Source organism: Rissa tridactyla, chromosome 2, assembly GCF_028500815.1.
Source record: "Rissa tridactyla isolate bRisTri1 chromosome 2, bRisTri1.patW.cur.20221130, whole genome shotgun sequence".
NCBI classification, from domain to species: Eukaryota; Metazoa; Chordata; class Aves; order Charadriiformes; family Laridae; genus Rissa; species Rissa tridactyla.
In genome coordinates this window covers 16,017,025-16,041,523 of record NC_071467.1, presented here as the reverse complement: position 1 = coordinate 16,041,523, position 24,499 = coordinate 16,017,025, and positions in this window count along the sequence as shown.

Sequence of the window (24,499 nt, the reverse complement as noted above, 5' to 3'; positions counted from 1 at the left end):
ATAAAGAAGGCAATGTAGCTTTTATAGGGTAAGATATCTATCTGTCTCTCTGTCTGTCTAAATATCTCTCTACTAATCCAACATACGGGTGAAGTGACATTGCTCCTGAGATATGTTTGCTTACCTGGGAATTGATAAAGGGCTTAATTTTAAGTAGAAAATATTAACCCTCTATGTGTAAATAAATTGTTTACCTTATGCATCCATTTTTGGGACTGGATTGAGGGGGTTGGGAGGGAAGATGCCTCTATCTATGCATGTGTGTGTTCTTTCAGGGCTCAGCACCGAAGCGTTGCTCTAACCCCAGGAAAGCTGTCGTCCTGCTGCTGCTACGACGGGCAGCACAGAAGCAATCTGCGGGTACCCAGAGCTAATTCCTCAGTGAGAAAATAGGAAACTCAGACTGGTCTCTGGTCTCTGAAATGAAATTCTGAAAGTACAAAACAGCTTTAGTCAGATTGATTTATTTTTTCTTCGGGCTAGGTTTCTATAAAGGCCATTAAACCATCAAACTGACCATTCTGTGTGGCTCCACACGACCCCCAGGACACCCATCGGGAAATGCAGAACCTCACTGCAGCTTCCAAAGACTTTTGTGGATATCTTCAGCCCCAGATTTCCACACCCCCCCCAAGCCCATAACACGCTGGGATGTGGTGATTCAGAAGGAAGGCTGGTTCTGTGGAAATTACAATTGTGGAGGTTTGTTCAAACCTTAAGAGAAGCAAGCTTTGCCTGGCTATGTCCACCTTGGGAGGCTCAACCAGAGATGCTTCAGTTAGCAAACAAAGACAGTGTAAGAATAAGACGGCGAGCATATTTAAGTGTGAAATTAGAAGACTGTAATCCTAACAGGAGTGAGACTGAGGATTCACAGAGGCTGAATACCCACCAGAACCCACAGATCCTAACGACTTTGTGAAAGGCATCAGGTGGCAGGGGTGCCCTCAGAGCAGAGGAGCGGATCGGAGGGCCATCCCGCGCGTGTTTCCATCCCGAGCTTTGCTCTCGCCGTGAGCACCCTGGCTCACTTTCACAGCCCGTGGGTGGGAGGCAACGCTCCCCCCAGCCCCTCAAGGGTTTTGCTCTCTGAGGTTGTCACGTCCTTTCACAGTCTCTCAGAGGGATGAGTACTCTAAAACTATCAAATGCTGCCAAAAATACAGTATGCGTTTTCTTTTCACAAACTCTCAGATTAATTCAAGCCTCAAGTAACAGCTATTCAAGTGTCCTCTAAATGTGAATGGGACTGAGGATTTCATTTTTATCACCACAGAGCACTAGGCATTTTGTTAAACACTGGCCAAGCTGTCTGCACTGTAAAACTTTCCCCAGCAGAAATATAACACGAAGTACAAACTCCTGGGTCTACCTTTAGCTTTATGAAAATCTAAGTAAAACATGGAGAATCTATTGAAGGAACTAAAATATTTGTGCCCCACGCAGCATGCCTGAAAAAAAGCTCACTTTTCCCTGAAATGCAGCTGTTCCTGGAAAGCAAGGCTGAAGAAAATATCATGATATACAACCATGAAGACAAGCCTATCTGAAACCGGGTATATAACTTGTGATTCCCCAAGTTCTAGCCAAATCAGGCTTAAAGTCCGGATCAGTTTTAAAATATGTAAGGACCTTTTTTTTTTTTTTAAATAAAATACGGCAAAGATCTTGATTCTATTTCGTACTTGAAGAATTGGCTAGCAGCCCTCAAACCTCATGATGATGCATTGATTTAGCGCTTAGTGTGGATGAGAAAATGGGAGATGCAACGGACAGACAATTCTGTCTCTTGTCATTAGCACCGGTGTCTTGAGAACAAGGACAAATGCTGGAAATGGTGCAGAAGGAGGCAGAAATAGTGACAGTAGCTCCTATCTAGACAGGAATGCTAATAACAGCAGCGAAGTTGTGGTCTCCCAGGCTGCTGTTTGTGCTAGACAGGCCCATGGGGGAGCTTGAGTAGCTACTTGAGTCGCTAGACTACCCTGAAAATTGTGCTGCCACATCTTCACTGCCGCCTAGCCAGCTATATTGGGTATATCTGTCTTTACTGTAGTCACACATCTTGTTACAATACTTTGGGGAGTCTCCAAGTCAAGTACTGAGGTCCTTTGCTTAACATGTGAAATCTGCTGCTTGAACTACAAATGGCACCTTGAAAAGAGAAGGCCAAGTAAACAATCAGTCAGTAAGCAACTCCCAGAAAAATACAGACAAACCCATGCAAGTTTACCAGCATGGTTATGAAGATGGTATAGAGGAGGTCCCACTGGCTTCAGTCCCACCGACTGCATGAGACTGCCCAAGAACCACCTGTACCAGAGCTGGTGTTTCTCTTGGAAAGTAACTCAGTTTTTGCTACAACAAAAAACACAACCCCAGAATCTCCTGGGACAACTGATACTGGTTTGTACAAAGATAAACAGCACTTGATAGTTCACTGCAAGATTTCCGCTGAGACGCCACCGAGGCTGTGATCTACAATCTATATTATTGACCGTTGCCTGGTTTCTGGCCCATGCCTAGGGTCCACGGAAGGAAGGAAGACTTGGTGGGCAAAATCTGTCATAAAAAGCCTACCATTTGTAAGTATTGTCAAAAGCAAATGGTCTGAAATCAACAAAGACATTCCTGTACTTGTTTTCTTGACATCCTGTTGAAGATAAACTGAAGCTCAGATGCCTCATGGCTATCATAAATATCTGGAGGCATTCGTGATGGCTGTGGGGCTCCTGCAGTCTAGGGCACTCATTTCAAGCCCTGAGGCAGGAATATGGGCTGGTGACAAATCAAAACTGGCCAGACATTGCCTTAGGCAGCAATTGCTGCTTTGGACCAGGGACTAACACCAGGATCTTCCACTTTCATGAGTGTCCCACACCCCCATACCACTGTGGGGCTGGGTCTCAATCTGGCTTGTTGGACACGTGTTGCACATGCACCCACTAAGTATGGGAGAAAAAGGTTCAAGTCTTCCCCTTTGGTTTATGTATTCAATACTAAGTGAAATCTCAAGAAGGACTGTGTTTTATCCCTGCAGCTGCCTGGAGGTTAGGATGTGCCTGCCATATGGCGGGCTGAAGACCCATCCAAGTATTTTGAGTACCATCTAATTGCTTTTAATCAGCAACCAAAAGCCAACATCAACAGGCCTTCCTTTGAAACAGAAAACTCTGAAATCGCAAATCATTTCCTACCCAGACCAAGGTGTAAGGCTGCAGAGCTAGAAAGTGGACTTTTTTCTAGATTGAGGTACTCTGGCACCTTGCAAGGCTAAGCAGTTGGGGGTTTCTCTCAAGGTGACTGTGCAGAGGGATCCTGACCAAGCTGTAACAGCATTCACAGGCACAGAAGTTAGGGATGTGTCAGCCATTAATACTGCTTAAACCTCAGATTTACAGAAGGATTTTCTTCTCTGCTTCAGTGACAAAATTCACTGGATTTTTCTTGTGTAACTGATTACGACAAGAGATGCTGGCAGCTCTACCAGACAGATAAGGGCACTTGAAACTTTTCTGCACTATTTCTAAGGTCAAAAAGACCTTAAAATGTGTACTGCCCACCTACATAGAGGCTGGGGTTTCGATTTTTGAAAGGACTGCAGACTGCTGACCACCTCCCAGGGCATAGTCACAAAGCCTCATAAGAGATGCGGCACCTTGTGAAGTTTCAGGGGTGGCATTAAGTGCTAACAGAAGACATCACAAACTCCAAATACTGCCAGCTGCCAGAAGCCTTTCACTTCACCTTTTAAAAAAAAAGCAGCCGCAGCGTCATTTTGCAGACAGGCAAAACTATCTCCATGAGCAAACTTGTTCAGACCCAGTTTGGCACCGTGTCTGTGTGGCTGTGAAGCACAGATCATCTGCAGCAGCAATTAAAGCTGGAGGAGGAGGAAGAGGTCGGTGGACCAGTCAATAATCAGTGCACCTTTTCCCCACAGCTGGCACACAACCCTTCTGCAGCTTGTTGATTAATTAAGGTTTGGAGTTTTCTGCAGTACGCTTCTGCCATCTAGAGGCTTTCCTGCCCTTCTGAAAATCTCCACCAAGAGGGATTCTTTTTTTCCCCTCCTATATCCCAAACATCCCTAATCAGGTATCAAACCTCTGATTAAAGAATGACAAGGCTGGGGCTGATACCACCTATGACTAAAGCAGAATTAAGAGTCCGTTGGAAATGGGGAAAGAGGTGTCTTGTGGATCATAGCTTTGGTGGACTGCAGTTTTTATCACACAATTTTACTTCATAATAATCTCTCTGAAACAAAACATTTTGGAGCAAGGGGGATAATACAGGAGAACTGAATCAATATCTAGGATAAACCATTCTGAAAACCCCAGTGCAAGACACTGATCTTTTTTAACGTTCTCTGAGACTGGAAAAGAACAATCTTTATGTTTATCACCCACAAAATAACTTGGCTTATAATGAAGGTTGATCCTGGGTTTAACACAAACCTTTTACAAACTGCATTGCTGGAACACTGCAGTTAAACATCCCTAAGCACATAAAAGTCTGAGGATTTACACAATGAGTCCCTCCACTCACCCCGTCACGCAGCAACCCACCCCATGAGGTTAACTCTGACCCCCAAGACATGCTTAGAACATCTTTCAATATCCCCAGCTCTTGATGCGAGTCTCAGATACTTTGCAAGGGGGAAGACAGTCCCATTAGCTCAGCTACATGCTGCCCTGTAAGCTTTAAGCACCTCTGCTATGCTCAGCTTTCAGATTTAAAAGCCAGAGTCTCTTCTTCTCTCAGTAAGGAACTCCCCAGTGCACAGGAGAAAACAGACCGGGAGAAGTGAGCATGGCAGAGTGAAGGCCCCGAAGTGGGATTTAAGATATATGTCTGCACTGCAATGTGAAGGCTGCCTCAAGGTTGCCTTGAACACCAGACTCTCCACTGCTTTAATGGCAAATAGGAAAGCGGAGCTCCGGGCACAGCTAAGGGCTGTCCTGTTCAGTGCTCGTGCACCGAGTACGCCTTGGCGGGATGGTGTCAACCATATCCAGAGAGCTCATGCTCAGGCTATGTGTGAGTTAGCTGCATGAAGGCAAGTAGACCGTGAGCCAACATGCTCACCGTTGCTCTTGTGCATCCGTCAAATCCACCCACCCATCAAATGCAATGCAGTACACTCACTCAAATGTCAGTCACCTCGGCCTCAAACACAACCCCAAGATTCATGTTCAACAGCTGCCACTCGCTTAAAGCCTGAAAGTTCACCAGGAAGGTCTGGACCTGCCTGCAGCTCTGTATCTGCAAACCTCTGGCTCCCGCTGAAGACTTGCTTGAACCTCGAAGCTGTCGTGGAGCAGGGTCCAAGTCCCCTCAGCACCCACAGCCAACAGCTGTGCTTGGCAAATACCAAACACACAACGAAAGGATCAGCCTGCAAACGCGGTTGCAGATTTGTTTTCTTAATAGAACGGCTGGAGGAAATTGATTGAATTTTTAATGTAGTGTTGGTTTAATGTCAACTGCATGGTGAGGAGAAGGCTCGGGAAGCCATGTCAGCCCGTTGCGCATCTTCCTGGGGGCATGCACTTACCACTAAAGAAAAAAAACCCTCAGCACCTGTACTTTGAAAGTGAGCTCTGTTCTGCTTTTGAAAGAAGAGAAGGCCATGTTCATTGCTGTGAGGGAATTCTGGGACCCAGACCCCAGCGTGCCTTCTCGCAGGTGTGGCTCTGAAGGGGCAGATTTCAGGAACATCCCTGTGTTATTGGTTCTTGCTGGCTTGTTCTGCTTTCCTCACTGCTTTGCATACATTCCATTCCATAAATTTTCAACAACTGCACAGGATTTATATACCTTAATACTGAATGTTGGCTTCAGCTCTGAAGGCTAGGTATGTCCCACATAATCACCCACCATCCAGGACCTGTGATCCAGGGGAAGTCTTTGGTGGTTTCAAGGAGGACGTGGCCAAACAGGCCAACGGCATTCTGGCTTGTATCAGGAATAGCATGGCCAGCAGGAGCAGGGAAGTGATGGTGCCTCTGTACTCGGCACTGGTGAGGCCTCACCTCGAGTACTGTGTTCAGTTCTGGGCCCCTCTGTACAAGAGGGACATGGAAGTGCTGGAGCGTGTCCAGAGGAGAGCTACCAGGTGGTGAGGGGTCTGGAGACCAGGTCATATGAGGAGAGGCTGAGGGAGCTGGGCTTCTCTTAGCTTGGAGAAGAGGAGGCTGAGGGGAGACCTCATTGCCCTCTACAGCTACCTGAAAGGAGGTCGGAGAGAGGTGGGTGTTGGCCTCTTCGCCCAGGTGAATAATGACAGGACCAGAGGAAATGGTCTGAAGTTGTGGCAGGGGAGGTTTAGGTTAGATATTAGGAAGAATGACTTTACTGAAAGAGTGGTCAGGCACTGGAACAGCCTGCCCAGAGAGGGGGTTGAGTCACCATCCCTAGAGGCGTTTAAGAAACATCTAGATGTGGCACTTCAGGGCATGCTCTAGTGGCAGAGATTGTAGGTTGTTTGGTTGGACTCGATGATCTTAAGGGTCCTTTCCAACCATGAAGATTCTATGATTCTACGATTCTATGACTTTGAGCCTTTTAGCTACATAAGCAGTGCCCTAATGTTAGAAAGAGCTCAGACAAGAACACGGGAGAGAGAAGAGGAGCACGGGGGTGGCAGAGTCTGAATTACTGAGTGTGACCCCGCAGCTCTGCGAGAGCTCCTACCATTGTACGTCAGCCCCAGGCCAGCTCATGTCAGGGAGGAAACACAAGAGCCAGAGACAGACCTTGACAGTGTTCATGGGATAGTGGAGGCCAGGAAAGGTTTATGAGCACAAAGCGCATCTGTTCCAGCAGACATGAGGAATGGAGTCCCTGAGATTTCCCTCTTTTGAAGACACCAGGAGCTCCTCGGTGAGTGGTTAAACTCATCTACTTCATCAGCCTTTAAAGAATTCGCTGTGGTACCAGGCTACCTCCTGGTGCCCAGGGTCTGACCCCACCAAGCGCTTTAAAGTTTTAGGGAAAATCAACTTGCACCTCAGCCAGATAAGCACTTCAGCTCTTCTGCCAAGCAGGAATCCCACTGCTGATGCCCTGGGAATAAAGGCCATAAACAAGCAGTAGAAATGTCCTGCAGAGAAACCTTTTTGTTCAGTGCTCAAAGAGTAGCAAACACAGTGGGAGAGCAGCAACACAAATCATCGTTATCATCATCCTGAAAGACAGAGGGAAAAATACCTAAAGAAACAAAATTGAAAAGGGAGGTACACTTTCCAGGTCAGCGTTTAAACTAGAGGCTGCACTCGAGTGTGTCGTGATTTAACTGAGGGAAGTTTTTATCCTCTGTGTGTTATAAAATACACAGCAAGATGTGACTAAACAGATATAACCCAAATATAAACTTCTCCAGGGAAGCAGGAGAAAGGCACTGTACTACAAACAGCAGCTGAAGACAACGAATTAGATTTCAAGACCTATATTCTGGTTTTAAGTATTAATGTATTGAATTACACTGTTGTCTCTAATTTTGATTTGAACTGACTACCTTCAAGAAAGCGACTGATTCAAATCAGTAGTGGTGACAATGGCATAATTCAATATGGTAATATTTAAAGTACTGAATGTTAAAAAATACTGAAATCTAAATCTATTGACTCCATTTGGTGACATATATAAAAATCTGTGCATGACATCTGTGCAAACAGCACCGGCAAAACCCTGCTGGAAGGTTCTTCCTCATTCGACTTCAGCCCAGGTTTAATTGCATTCCCAATCCTGTCCAAACGTCATGTTCCTAGTCAGTCCCTTGGGATGCGTCGCTCTTCCCTGTGTCTTCCACCAGTTTCCTCCGTAGAGGCGCCACCATGCGTGGCCATTTCTCATTCACTATCAGAATGCAAGCTTAGGTTAAGTAGTGGGGAGCTATTTTAAAGAAGGGGACGTATCAACAGGGTCATCCTAAAACCCTTCTGCTACTAAGCCTTGGAAACTACTGAAGTCTCACCTGAGGTCTCATTCCCTTGAGTAACTGCATCTGAGACAAACTAGATTCCTACTTTTGTATCTCTTTTTGTTCCGTGACAGGTCCTGCTTGAGGATTTGAGGAGGGAATTGGGAGAATTTGATAATTCAGGGGAGGCTGGGCTCTGGGGTAAAGCACAGTCAGCACAGCAGTTAGAACAAAGCTCGTGCCAAATGGAGTGGCGTAAAGAAAAGTGAGCTGTGTTTGGTACTGCTGCTTGTTTTTCACATTCCTCATCTGAGACCCGGGTCTTCCTCCTGTGTTTGAAACTTGAGGACCAAGGAGCCATCGTGTGAAAAAGGTCAAGAGCATCATGCTCCGGTGCCATTGGTTGATCCAAATTCAACAGCCAAGGCTGATACGATGATTTAAATGAACCCTGTGCTTTGGAACAAATCACACCAGAAAATATATTACAGGCCCTGCTCTTACATTTGATGAACTATATGTCTATTGATTTAAAAATATATTTTGCTTTCTCATTATCACTTAAATGTATGGGATAGTGACTGATTCATGAAGCAGTAGGTATTGTTTCTTTTAAGTCTGATGATAATTACTTTTATTTAATGAATAAGGTCCAGGTTCAATAAAAGACCCATCTGGCTTCATATAATAAATTGATTTTATGGGGCTGCTGTGAAGCGGAAGCCAGAGAGAGTTTTTATTGAATCTAGGCCCAAACACGATATATCACAACTCTCATTTTCAGCTTATTTCATCTATTAATAAAACTCCATTTAATATCCTTGGATATTTTTCAAAAGGTTTGTCCTTTATCCTCTTTGTCATAATTAGTACGGAGGGTAATTAGTTTTTACATAGGCGTTCTCCTTCATCTAGATACAAGTCATCTAAATTATTTTCATTTGCTTATGGAAATGAGAACACCACGTTTTTATTTCTCCTTCAATTGCTCCCTGGTGATTACCTTAATTGGAATTACTATTTCTATACTGCTGTTGCGAAATTTAACTCTTCAGGAACTGTCACGGTAGACAACGAGGCCGGAGCCTTTCGTGGAACGGCAAACGAACTGGCTCTGCGTGGTGGCCCGTTCATTTGACGTGGCCTCCAGCTGTCATGTCAAATACCCATGACAAGATTTTGAAGGCCACGGGACCCTCGTGACTCTGCCTGGAGCCCCACGAGCAGCCGGGGGCGTCACTGGAGAGGGAGCACAGCTCTCCACCCCAACACGCTGCACAGACTGGTACCCCACCACTGGCTCGTCCTCCTGGCTCCACAACGGGAAACAAGGAGCCCTGAGCGAGGGCCATGGCTCTGCCTGCCTCAAATCCATCACCATGGTAACCGACATCTTTTGGATGCCTTAACGCCCAGCTCTGCATCTGTAAACACCAGCAGGAGCGGAAGGTGGGGTGAAGCTGCAACGCTTCGCCTGGCGACGGCTCCCCTCCACCACAGGGCTCACTCTTCATTCAGGGGACTTTCGAGGGAGGTGTCCCTGTTGCCGCTAAAACGCTCTCTTTTTGTTTGCTTGCCCAGGAGGGTTGTAAAAATTAAAAAATATATACATATATATATTTGCAATGAATAGATTTTTATGTAGTTTTACATATATATAGCATTACATATAAATCTGTTTCCATCAAATAAATATATATTTTCTAAAAGTTCTTTTGTTTGCGACATTTGCATGAAAATATAAAGTAATATAAATTAACATTAAATTAATGTTAAATTATAAATTACAATCATAAAGTTATTATAAATTATTTCTATTCTTTATTTAGTAAAAAGAATATTTAAATTTTTATTCCGGTTTCTAAGTAAAATGGGATAACAGGCATTCAGATCCCAAATTCATTCTTCTCTCGTCCTTTTGACACAAAATGAAAATTTCTGTTTCATCAAAAATGATGTAAAGAATTTTCAGATTTCATACATGTTTTTCTTTCATTATGACTATTTTTAATTCATTACTAATATTTCAGGGACGCTGACTCCTCAGACTGTTGTCAGTATAGTTTTGCTGCTGCCTTGGCTTAATCTTCACAGCATTCTGCAAACTGTGCTCTCAGAGTCTCCACGAGAGCAGGAAGGTGTGTGGAATACAGGGAAGATGAAATGGAAAATATTAAATTATTTAAATTATTTTTTTAAACGAAGTTGTTTTAAACAACATGAGATACTATGTGTGTGGGATACGTGTAGTCTGTCATTTCAGAATAAATATTATCTAATCTTAAATGTTTTCAGGAGTGCTTATTCTCACTCGTACTGTGCAGCACATCACCTAAGACTTATCACAATGGCATTTTGTTGCTTTTTTAATTCTTGGACCCATATATGACTCTGTTAGGGCTTTTAAAAGGCCTGAGAGCTTATGCAAACTATTTTGATTAATTACAAGGCAGCAAGTAACTTTCTGTTCCAGTTGAATAACACAGACAATAAAACGTTTCTTAGTATGACTACATTTAATACCTACTCGACATCTTTAGGTCATAGACTCAGTGGCATCTTTTCTTTAACATTAAGGTCATTAGAAATACGCAGCTTGACTGTTCTCACATCAGGAAAAACACTTTCCAAGTTAATGTAGTAAAACTGAGACGAAAGAAGAAAAATACCCATAAAATGAAACACAAAATTTAAAACCTGGGCAAGCACATTTATTCAGAAATCAGCTCTGCATGCGTACTCAAGGACATATCCAAGAAAGGAAAAGGCTTTCCAGCTGATGGTTGCTGTTAACCCTGCAGTACAGGACAAAACTACCTGTGATGCACCTGCAACTGGACTTACGTGTCCAACAAACAGAAGTTATTAATGACTGAAACCCATAAACTTTATTGCTGAGGAGGTAGAAAAGCCCCAGATTTCAAATACTCAGATTTCAGATGTAATACTGAAGGGGGAAAAACATTTGTAAGCAGGTGCAAATTCAATACGGAAACCCACAGAGATACAAAAATGGGGAATATGGGTAACAACTCAGTCACCTCTCAGAGCCAAAAGTCACTTTGCAGAGTTGTCTGCTTTATCATTTAAAACAAAGAAAACCAAACAATCCTCCAAAACCCACCCTGGGTCTCAAATATTTAAGCTGTGTAATCACCAGAATATCCTCCTCTGGATTCCTGCACGTTGCTTCAGGGATCAATTAAAAGCACAACACCTTCCTTCCAGCCCTGCGGGTTTCATCCGCTCAGCCCCTGGGACCCAGGGGTTGCCAGCTGCCAAAGGTACAAAGCTGAATACGGAATGAGATACCAAGGGCAAGAAGTTGTTAAAAGGGGGAGGAAGGTGAAAGAAACCTGTTTGCTTCAATTATTCATACAAGTAGAGCACTTTAATGTGCTTCCTCAGAACGAGAATAACTAGTGGCATTTCTCGACGATGGCATGGTGCAGTAAGAAACGAGGAAGGAGGACACACAGGGCTGACGTTGCTTCATTCCCTGTATCCTTGGGTCGGAACGGGTGCACTTGGGAGTGCTGGTGTGTAAGGAAGAGTTCGACTGACAGCAGCCCCTGCCCCATGACCAGACCTTTTTTTCATCCTATCTCTGTCTTTGCCTCAGGCATTCAAATGGAGCAGCAGAGATTTGAGGCTACCGGGGAAGAAAAGCCAGTTGATAATTAAGCGGGTACTTTGTACTACAGTCCTTGGTAGGACTGTAGGACTTTGCACGACACAAGATTTTGGTAAAGGGATACAACAGAAAATATTTTAAAAGTAGGTGATGAATCAACATCTAAGATCAAGAAGAATCTAAGATGAATCAACATCTGATCAACAGCTAGGACAGAGCTTAGGACAGAAAGGGCGGGGATTAACTTTAGAGAAAGGCTTGGGGGACGGATAAAGAAGTGGATCTGAGATGGCATCATTAGTGTCAGGGGATTTCCAGAGACGAGGAGTTCAGGTAGGGGTGCTTGCTGGAGGGGGTCTGAAGCAATTATTGTTTGGAGGGTAGTTGGGCTGGGTGTCCCTGAGACTTCCTATCTGAGATGTCCCAGCCGTTTCAGTGGTGCCCAGCGACAGGACAAGAGGTAATGGGCACAAACTTGAGCATAGGAAGCTCCATCTCAACATGAGGAGGAACTTCTTTCCTTTGAGGGTGGCAGAGCACTGGAACAGGCTGCCCAGAGAGGTGGTGGAGTTTCCGTCTCTGGAGACATTCAAAACCCGCCTGGACACGTTCCTGTGCAACCTGCTCTGGGTGACCCTGTTCTGGCAGGGGGGTTGGACTAGATGATCTCCAGAGGTCCCTTCCAACCCCGACCATTCTGTCATTCTCTGATTTGCGTATGAAATTTAAAATCGTTGTCAAATGAATTCTGTCATATAAATAATGGCATAAAAGCACAGATAGGAGTTCTCACTGCTTAATTGTAGATGCCAATGGCAACCGGAGGATTAGTTTCCAGTGCTCTGATGTAGCTAATGGAGATGGGCTTCTCCTGAGGGATTCAGCAGAAACCCACAGCAGATGCTCAGATCTGCCTCTGCAGGTGCCTCTCCCACTACAGAGGGAAGTTGGACAAGTAGCACAGAGTAGCGACCTATCCTTCAGATAGATAATGTAGGTGAGACAAAGCAGACTTAAGCAGATACCTCAAAATGAATTGAGAGTCAAGAACTTCCTGCACGATATGGCTGGAAGAGCTAGTGAGACCAGCTTCCTACCTACCGTACCTGACTGAAGTCAGACAATCTGAAGAGTCAGTATTGTTCTAGATGACAGCAATGGATCATCCTCTGTTGAACGTGTCATGTCTTAAACTCTCAGGTTACTCCATAACTTTATCTTCAGACAATTTACTTTCTGATACTTCTAAAATGTCACAAGTTCTTTCAATACATGACAAAATCTATCTTACTCAAAGCCAATCAAACACCCACAAGTTCCATTTATCTTCATGGAACCCCCTTCACGCGGATGCATCTCTGCACACTTCGTAACAAAAAATCACTTTCTATGGCGGTATCTACTAATGAATCTTCTTTAATTGCTGACAGTGGGATGAACAACATCAGTTTCTTCTATGAAGCCATGTCCAGCTGTTGCTCATTCTTCATAGTTGCTAAAGCAAATGGCAAGCACAGCAGCCACAACGATCTGGCACATCAAGCTTAAGCTGATGTTCCAGGTAATTTTCCTGTAATTTTCCCGTTGCAGCTAATTTGGTATTTTCTTCCTCCTGACTGAGAACAACAGCTCCTGTTGTTCCCGAGGTTCGCGTGTCTCGTAAGATCCCTTACTGTGGCAGGGATGCTCTCGGTGGTCAGTCAGGGCTGAGGCAAGGGGTACTGTGCGGTTTTTTCTGGGGGTATGTGCACGTACTTGAATAGCCGGATATCACACCTTTAAGGCTCACCTCCCACCCAGCCTGCTGCTCCATACACCTAGAAAAATACTTACATATGCATATCCGTACACATATACTCATAAATAGCCAAAATGCAATTGATTGCTGCTGCCCAGGATGAGTCTGTTAAAAAGGAAAAAGAAAAAAAAAAAAGAAAAGAAAGAGCCGTACTTGGGTAAATCTAATGTAAAATTCATATACTGTAATGCATGAACAGATTTGAATTACTACATAATACAATAGTAATGTCCATGGCCTTTTAAAGATGATCTTGTTCCCTCTTCCCTCCTTTGCTAGTTCAATTATTTATCTCTCTGACCCAGCATTTTAATTTCTTGTGGTCTTCCTTTCTGTCTTTCTGCTTTATGCAATTCTATTCCCAGCTCTCCATGTTAACCTCAGTAATTACCATTCCCACTCCCCCAGTTTTCTGCCATATAGAATCTGCATTTTCCACAGATAGATGAAAATATTAAAGAACTTGGAATACATTTCTTGCTCTCACTGCAAGGAAATGCCAGTACAGCCATGCAAGCTTTAGAAATACAGAAAAATAATTACTAAGAAGATTTTTCAGTCAATTATTTCAATATTGCTGAAGTAGTCTTCTCTCCTTTTTCTTAACCTTTTCTAATATACAGCCATATATAAAATAAGCATTTCGATGAGCTTGATATAAAATATTTTGCCTCTGCCAGAACATGATGTTTCAATATTTTTTCATTAAAAAATTGAGCAACCAATACGTCTAATTAGCATTTTTATTTTCTCAAATCAGCATTTTCTGATAGAAATTATTGGCCAGTTCTAGTTAGGTTTACCGTTCCCCTGTCAGAGTGTTGTCAATAGCAACAGTAATGTATTCTCTTTTAGAAAGTGTAACTGGAACCGGAATGCCAGGTATTAAGCTGGACCTACCCATGACCCACCAGGTGAAGCTGGAAAACAGGCATGTTCTGTAATTTTCCATTCCAAACCAAACCTCTTAGAAGTTTTCCACTCTACTTGAGACAGATTAACAAAGCTCGGAACAATTCTTATTTTCCTCAGCTGTTTGCTTGCTTCATTGGTGTCAAGTCAACTTTGCTTAAAATAAGATCTTGACATCAGAGAGTGGGAGGCAGAGATTACACCTGGAGATTTTCTTTGTTTCAAGGCTCGTGTGCCTGTTTCTCATACTGACTTAGAATAAGGGAGGAAAATGCTGTTTCTCCCGGTGAAAAGCCTTTCATAGCTTGGGTCGTGAAGAAGAGGCGGCTGCTGCTACTGAAAAAAAAATAAATAGAATGTTTGGACTTCTCGATAGCAATTAGCTTTTTCTTACGTGGTGTTTTAGCGAATTTATGTTTATGAGGCTGTCTGTCGATTTGCAGCAGGGTCCACCCGCATCCTCTGCCGGCCGCTGCGGCACCCCCGTTCGGCTGCCAGGCAGGGCCGGGCACCAGGTGGCACTCCCGGCTCACGCTTCTGCCACCGGGCGCACACCAGGCTGGGCTGGCTGCTGGCGACACCTCCGGAGGGGTCTGCGGGGACTCTGCCCAGGCTGCAAACAACACCTGCATTCCGGGAAGGTGATCAGACAGGAGTCTGTACTTTAATTCAGATTACTACTCTATATTTATCTCATGACGAGGGCATAAGATAGACAAAGTAGCTAACTTGGGAAGACGCATCAGTGAATAGGACTTGATAGTTATTATTACTATTATTATTTCCATTTGTGTTACTGTTAGAGGCTCACCTTCTCTAGAGAAGAGAGAGAAGAGACACACTAGCAGTTTTCAGGTATGTAAGAAATTCTTACAAAGAACAGCGGGGATACACTGCCCTTTGCATTCACTGTGAATAGGACAAAAGGTAATGGGCTTAAATTGACATAAGGGATATTTAGGTTAGACAATAGATAAAATGCTGTAACAAAGAGAGCAAAGCACTTGAAATGATTGCACAGGGTGGCTCTGGAGACCTCATCACACCGGTTTTCAGGAGCAAGTGAGACTGGTTTAGGATGAAGAACAGCAGAGGAACGACTGGAGGACTTACCAGGGTCCCTTCTAGTGCCGCTTTCTATGATTAGGAGGGATAAAGATTGTACTCAAACAGCATCTTGCCCAATAGTACAGGCTGCATAAAGTCAGATGAAGCTCTCGATAAACACTTGGTAACTCGAGCTTTTCAGATCCAAACACGCTAATTGAAAGCTATCTCAATATATTGATGCTAACAGCAACCACCCCTTCGGATTGCATCCCATTCACACCCTTAGACTGGACATTAAAAGAGAGATCAGGGATAAAGCATCATCTCCTTCCTCTTGTAAAGAATGTCTGTCTTTCCCTTTGGAGACATTTCTTTTTAATACCTGAAAGCGCGTGCTTGCCTGGTTGGCTTGGCTTGTTTCTTCAAGCTCTTCAAACTCGGAAACAGACTTTGTTGTATTTATGTGTAACAGTTTCCCACACTGTGGTCCATAAGGATAAAACTCACACTTGAACTAAAAAAGAAAATCGTATTTCATGAACAATGTATTTATTCCAACATTCCTACATACCACATGCGTGAACGTATTTCCTATAATAAAAAAATATGGAAATAGTGAGATAATTTTCTGAGACTGATGAGGTGAAAGTAATGACCATGGTGTTTCTGGGTTGGACAGAAATCAGGATTACCTGAGAGAATAGTAAAGCCCTTATTTTTGGCATTATTTAAGAGGGGGAGGGCAGAGGGTATACATCCTCTTGAAACTTGGTAGAGCCTTTCAAACCGAGACCCTCACTAGCTTTTTCACACTGTTGGTGACTTTTGTTAAACAAGACCCTGCATTTGCTCTCAGTGGAGAGTCTTCTCCCTCTTAGCACTGTGACCTTCCAGTGTGTGGGTCTTCCTCATGCAGAAACTTCCAGTTCCTGTGTTGCCCCTTCTCTTTGTCAACCGCTCTGTGGTACACGCAATCGCTGCCCCACCCCCCACCCCCCTAGGAATTAACCTGCTGTTGAGCATTTCTGTTTGGGATTGTCTTCTCTTTAAAAATGACTGAATAGGAATGAGACAAAATGATATAATATGAACTGCAAATAGCAAAATGATGCCTAATTTAAGGCCTGGGAATGCTGGTACTTCAAAATGCCTTCAAGATATTAACTAATCCACAGCAAAGCACATGACACAGGTAGAGACTGTGATTTACAAGTTGTAAGCCCAAGGCTACTTGGATTAAAATAGTCACTCCAGGCTCTATGTGCTCTGGTTACACTATGTACAGCTACAATAAGTACTAGAAATCATGCCTGTATCTGTCCACCTTTCATCTCTGCTGTCATTTTGGGAGTGTGTCAAAGTCTCCATGGCGAAGTGCAAAAATCTCTGTTCCTCTTCATCATTTCTTTCCCTCTGAACATATGTATGCAAGGAAGCACAAGGCAAAACTGTCTCCTATTGAAGATGCCAAGTCTCCTACTACGTTTCAGTTTTACACATTGATTTTCTCATGTGTCTCTCTAATTTCACCTGCGTAAACCGATCACTATTATAGCCTACTAGACAAGCAATCAGCTCAAGGTTAACTGGAAAGATGCAATAAAAAAAAATGAACGGCATTAACTTTTATTATAAATAATAAATCTTTCATTAAAATTCCTCCCATCTCCCTCGGTTCCCTTCTGGATGGATTAACCACGTCACCCATGTAGATCGCTGATATGTTGTCTCTGATGTCTGAAGTGGGAAGAAATGGAATAGAGCAGTCCCAGGGAAGCACTTGGCTAGCGTAAAGTGGCAGATTACAGCCATCAAGAGATTCTCCCATCAGATGCTATAACCAGCCATCTTGAAAATGGTTAATAAAAAGACTTGACAAGAAATCCGCATTAGCATTTAAATTTTAGAGAAGCAAACACATTTGCCTGTATCCCTACAGCCATTTTAGTCTTAATTCTGAAGTTCCCACATTCTGGTACAGCCTCCCTCACTAACACTCCTGCATCTTTTAAGACATCCATCTCTCTTTCTCACCTTTCTTAACACTAGTCATTCCGATTATCACACAGATAAAACTTCAACAATTTTATAAACACCATGCCAGTTAGGATTTTTAAATATGTAAAAGTTACCCACATCCGTCACTGAATCAGTTTGCAAGGAGACGGAACATATTTTATTAGACCAGATGGTGCAATTAAGAAAAAAGCAAAGCCTGGATACAATGTAAAAACTGAACTTTTCCTATTTGGAGCAATAAATGCGTTAGTTTCACTTTTCATATCACTCAGATCTTTAAATGCATTTTATCTTCAAATTCTGGAGAATTTAGAAAGTCAAAACTCACACTAAATTTCTGGTTTTAGTGGAAAGAAATGTGTCATCTAACCAGGAATGAAATATTTTTATTGGTGGAAATTATTCTTAATTTGCCATTTTTATTCAGATTTTAGAAGAAAAATTGAAGTCTGCAGTAATTCAGTTTCTGTGCAGCTCTAGCCATGCTAATTCAACAACAGCAGGCAATTTATAGACAAAACCCACTAAAAGTGCCAGGAAGCTGATTCTGCTTGTGAGTCTTAAACAAAAAGTTCTATTTCAGTTTACGCTGAGACAGAGTTAAAGCAGTGGGTTGTTGCTGCTTTTTAATTAAAGCAGTGAAAATTAAAGCAAAGAAACAGTAAGAGAACTGAAGTTTGGCAAACAGATTTTCAAGGCTGCGTGTTGCACAAGGGCAGGGGAGGCTGCAGAGGAGTAGACAAGAGCAGTAGTAATGAAGTGATAACGCTGTGTTCAGCAATGCAAAAGGTGGGTCGCTTTTGTTGTCAGACAGCAAAGTGAAGAAGACAAACAAGACATCCAATAGCACCAAACTTCTCCGAGAAGTTTGAAAGATCTGAAAATTGATGGCGCTCTGCTATTCGGGTAATATGAAACTGAGAATATTAAAACCAAACAAGAATAGGAGGCAGAGGAGTTTCAGTTGACATTTTCAGAAATGCATCTAGTACAGGAAAGAGTCCCTTTGGACAAGAAAGTAACTAACATAACCTTTTAGAAAAAGAGTCAAGGGACCCGACAGGAAAATACAGAGCAGTCACATTCACAATCTACTTTCAGAGATCAAAAGGAAGAATAGTTAAAATAGCCAGACTTCTCTTGCCTTCAAATGCATCCTTTGTTAAGTCTTCTTTGAAGATCCCTCTGACATGCTACTCAAGAGAGATGCATCCCTTAGCTAAGATGTCCTAGAGCACTTGATAACACAGCCCACCAGCAAGGAACGTCTAATGCGAAGAAAGAAGCACCAACAGATAAGGCAGAAAGTGGAACAATGGGATAAGAATAACAGGTTGTCATAGACGAATCCTTCGCCTGCTGAAAAGAATGCCTGCATACCTTAGAGATCAGCACTAGAGATGGCTCGTTGCTTTGTCAACAAGTCAAGAGAAAAACAATAAAGAACTGAAATTGTTTGTGTGTCTTGTACAATAGCAGAAGAAAATGCACATTAAGGCTGAAAAAAATGAAGTATGTTAACACTGATTAATCTGACATACGTCTCCTCGAAATGGAATGTGAGGTGCGTTCCACCTTCTACTGCCAGATAAATTACAAATAAACCCTAGTGACATCAGACAAAACAGCCCAAATGTTTGCAGATGTCTTTTCAGAACTCAGCTAAGGCAGGTAATCTGTGTTTTTCTGTTTTTAGGGACAGATCCTCAGCTGATGTAAGCTGGCACAGGTCTACTGAAGTCAAGATGCCAAAAGTTAAAACTAAGCCCATAGTTAAGACCTTATTTTGAAACACAACAGCAGTTCACACTATGCACTGTTAAGGCTTGATCTGTTGAAGTCTCAGCTGTTAAATCGAGCTCTCTGGAGCTGCAGTCCAAAGACTTTACCCACAGTCACCATGAAGGATGTCCTTAAAGCCACCAGTGTTGTCCTTAAAGACATCAGTGTTAAATCTTTGCTGCTTTCATGGAGCCTTACATGACTCAGTTCCTCCTCATTGCTATTCGCCCCTACTCCTGCATGTGTCCACTCATCTGTTAAACATCACGGCAATCTAAACTAGACCATAAGTGGCTCAGTGTAGGGACTTCATCTCCTCATTTGTTAGTAAAGTGCCACGTATACCCTTAGTACTATATAAATAAATAATAAGGCTAACAAGGCTGACTCTATATATAGGGACTTAAAAGTCAGACAATCTTAACATCAATCTGCCACTTTATTAGCAGCCAGTGAAGCTTGCAGATTCCTGGCCTAATGTGCACACGCCAGCCAGTTTCAGTTGGCAGCTTAGCTGCAGGTGACAAAACATCTTTTCTGACTTGCATAAAAATATGTGTGGAAGCAAAGAAAAAATGAAGAAAAATAATACCCACTAGAAAGAAAATGATACAGGCCAACAAAGAGATTTAGAAACCGGGGAAGGGGGAGAATGTATAAAGCCCGTGATGATTCAAAAGTGCAGAAAGACGTTGGATACAGTGATGCTGATGGTGATAGATTGGGCATTTGGCAATATGCATCCCTTGTTCGTTCCAAGCTGCTTGTCTGAATTCCTGTTCCCTTTGCTTTGTCTCTTTCATCTGAAATAATCTGTCAATACAGGGAGCATGGGAATGGAAACCGAACCCCTTACCTGACCAGGACAGAAAGTGCTGTTGCGGCTGCCGGGAGATGCCAGGGATGTGTGGGCTTTTGCCAGGTGCATCTGTTAAATAATGCGAACACATTAAACAACACAAACTGTATCCTTTGTTTAGCACCAGATGAACTAAACTCAGAGATCCTGCTTCAAACTTCAAAAAGCCAATTTCTGGACTATGGCCAAAATTCTCAGAGGTGGCTTGGCTTTTAGAATTACCTGATTTGAGAATCTTCGACCACCGGCACACAAAAAGCTAGTACATTTAGAGATGAGCACTTGGCACTTCCTGAAAGAGATTTGAGGCTGGGTATGTTATAATTGAATCAAACCACATCGTTAGTCACCCTAAAGATATCCTTGAGGCAGATTAAGCGCTTTATGGGAAAAGATGGAGGAAGTGAAACAAAGGCTGGAGAAGGTATAGGTGATGACACCGAGAGAAACAAAATCCTCACGGCCCCCTTCTGAGTGAGGTAATGCAGGTCACTACCCTCTGCCTCTCATCTATGCTAGATGGTTGTATTGAAGTAGTTTTGTTGGCATATTGCTTTCTTTTTGTACGCGCATGGACTCCCTAGTGTGAATTCCACTGTCTCCTTGATCACCTCATTGAAAGTACGAGCTTTCATGTCAGAGTAATGTAGAGTTACCTATACACTCTCTTCTTATGGTGCAAGAAAAGTGAAGGACCTAGCACGGCTGTGAAGATCACAGTGGGCATCTCAAGTGAAGTCCCCATTCCAGTGATGAGCAGCAGAGTTCAAGAGCTGCCAGTGACACACAGTAAAGGGAATGTTGCATTTAAGGACCCTCACTGGACTGAACCAGAGCGCCCATGCGCATATCCGTAGTGCATATGGGGACTGTCAGTTGTTTTGTAAAGGCAAACATCTATGGTACAAGTAGTGAAAAAAACTGTTCCACAGAAAACAAAATTAAATGTAAGTACATGGCAGGGCAGACGGTGCCAGAAAACAAATAAAATTATATCAAAGAAAATGTTCCTGTATAAAAATCAAATCTTACTCAGATATGAATCCTGTTAACTTCAGCTGATGCAGGAGTATAAGGTTTTTCAGATGAAAGAAGTTTGCTGTAGACATTCCTGTAAATAGGTTCCGTTTTATCACAAATGAACTTAAAATGGTTTTACAATTCTTTTCCTTTTCTTACCCTTTTACTGACATTTCATTCTTTGACATCTTCACTCTCCTTTCCCTTGCCCGCAATTCATCCTGAGAACAGAGACTAAGTAGCAAAGTGCCATTTTTCCTTTGGTATGGCGGCCTTTCACCTTTGCGAACCTTTGGAGGACACCAAGTCTTGTGTTTAAATCACTAATCCCCTTTGGAGGATGTCTTACTTTCTGGGTGGCTTCATCAGTCAGACCCACAAAGCGACTGCTTCTCAATTTATATTATTTTAAACGACACTCCTTTATCTGTCATTGTCATCATGGCACAGTAGGCCATCTTTCCAAGATGAGGGGGACGGTCTGTTTTGTCACATTCAGCTCTCTACTGCAATTAGAACCTGCTTGTCTGCTAACTAATCACACTTTGTCTGCCTCACAGACACATTTTCACTTCTTCACTTTCCCTACAGCCTTCAGATTAATTTCAAATCTCTGAAACAGATATGATTTCTCAGGAATAAGCTCCAGATCTACACTGACGACCCTCAGTTCTGCCTCAGCAGGAGGCTTCTCTTCTTCCATCTTTCTTTGTCACCAAACACTCATCTTTAAAAATAAAGAGCAGCACTGCACTCAAGACACTGCATTTTGGAAATCCTCTTCCGATAACTATGCCACAGACTTCTTCAGGAGGTTTGCTACTGTCACTGGGAATGGGGTTTGCCTTCCCTGACTCAGCTGTCCAGTCTAAGCAGCTCTCTACAGTCAAGAGAGAAGCATCACCAGCAGTCCTGGGGACACCGTCCTCTGCAGGTGTCTTTTGCTCTCTTTGACTAATGGGAGAGTCTGGCTGACAGGGTTAGTCTGCACACCACAGCTTTCAGATGACTACTAGTTATAAGGAAATCCTATCACCACGCACTTTCCATCCCCGATCTCCAATATGGTAATAACATCCATGCCCTTATTCCATCTGCTACCAGCTATCTCTGTCCAGGATATAAAATGTTATAATGCTCTTACTCTGTATTTGAAGAGCGACCAGTTAGATAAAAGAGGGACTGTGTGCCTCAACCGCAGGAAAGGTTGCAGCATCACTCTTCAAGCCAAACAGAGGAGGACAGAGCCATCCTCCAACGGCAGGTGGAGACCCCTCCCAGCAGTCACCCATATCCATCCAGCTTTCTTCTGTTAGCCAGTAGGAAGACTACTTGAGAATGATTTTCAATAGCCTTTCAATTTTGCCTATATTCAGCTTATATTCTGCAAAAATTTCATATTTGCTGGATTTGTTAGTATCACAGTATAGATTCAGCATTCAAATATATGCAATTGTCTGGCCTGCTAACCACCTTCAGCTGTCACTCTGATCACTTTTGCCTTCCAATCTCATACTTCCTCATCTTGACATATTAAGATTCTCATCAGGAGAAAGCCACAGAGCTCTGAATGATCAGAGGCATCTGGAATTGAGCTTTTTTGATTCCAATGATTATGAAAATTGAGGTTAAATATGAAATTCACATCCACATCCTGTATCTGGTTTTGAATATCCAGAATTCAGAAATACCCATATAACATGTTATTAAGTTAGTTGAGTGTTGTTTCCTAAAAACAGATCCAAAATTGTTTGGATTTATCTACTATAGCTTAGAACTCCCCACTAGCTTTTGGTTCACCCTTTAAATCAGATGGTAAGGAAGAAGGTTCCTCCGGTTTTGATCTTGCAACCTGGTAGTTGCAAGGATCAGGAGCCCCAGCCACTTTGGCCTGAGCTGATCTCTACTCTTGATCCAAAGTTAAGAAGATCTATGAATCCAGAAGCAGGAATTACCACTATAAGAAAGTTTACAGCATCAGGAACAACATAATGAGGAGAGGCTGCTGAAGCAATTCACTCACTTCTCGCCAGGAAGTCAATCTGTTCCTGGCTCTCACGCTCATATGAAGGCTGTGTTCAAATTTAAGTCTTGCCTTATATGGTCAAATAAGGATCCTATCTGTGCCTAAGGAACATTTCATCTGAAGTTATTTTCTACTTTTCCTTTCTCCTTCAGCTAAGGAACACTTCAGTTAGTTAAGTTCATTCTGAAAATGTTCTCCCTAGTATAAACACACCAGTATACATTTGCATCTTCTTGTGATATATATATATATTTGTGTGTATATATATATATATATGTATCTCAATGCACGGAACATTACCAGCAGTAGCACAATTCCTATAGACCAATTATACTGCTGACATTTACTAAATAACCAACAGACAAGACAAGACACGAGCTGCTACCGTTCTCCTAGTGTGAAGACAGATGGGCAAACAGTCTTGTTCAGATAATTCTCCGAATTTTAGTCAAGCAGTTAAAATACATGAGAGGTCAGAAAGAATTATTTTCCTCATCTACATTTGGAATACAATGGTTTACAATACAAAGATGACTGGGTAGATGTATACAGCTACATACAAACAGTCACAGAAACACACACACAGAGACATTTAACATGCAATACAGAATTTGTAGTATCAACTTATATGGTTCATATGCTTTTATAAACGCACTCTCCTAAATGTAGACTTGTGTATTGGATACGTTGTTAAGATGTGACATTCAGCCACATATAACTCATTTTAAATTTATTAATGTTGTCTGTTTCTTCAGTTTTTCTGAAATCACTTACGTGCTGAATGACTTTCTAGTATCCCTTATTTAGAAGGGTCAATACTAATCCAATTTTTATGTCAACCTTACAGTACGAAGCACAGCAATTTCAATAATAAAATTAGTTATTATTTTGACAGCTCTCCAAAGTGTGATGTTGGCCTGAGTTTGGAATGTCAATAAACTGAAAGCTAAGCACATGCTTAAGTACTTCCCTGGATCAGAGCCAATCAAACCAGCTGAGATGAGGGATTCATTAAAGGTAGACTTATGAATTGTTAGCATGGAAATGGTCACTGAAGCTTTTTAAGTAGATCACATAGAGAGACTGGATACAGACAGAGAGAAGAGAGACACTAACAACTGCCCCTGTTAGACTTGATGGGAAGCTGAGGTCAGGAGAAGGACCTGCTAAAAGCATCTCCGTAAGAACCTGACTCTGTTCCCTCAGACCATGTGTAAAAACAAGACTGTTGCTGCTTTCCACTGACCTTAACATGGCCCTAAACAATGGGGAAAGATGCCCAGACAGGAGATTCAGGTGCAGTCCTGGGTAGTGAGGATTGCATATTTGTTGGCATCCATCATTTATGTCCATATTAAGGGACTGCAAAAACATTTGCATGTTGACAGAAATTGAGTTTGGAGTTCCTTCAAAAAACAAAACACGGTGCGGATGCACAGCTGGAATGATGCAACAGCATCACCTATCAGTCA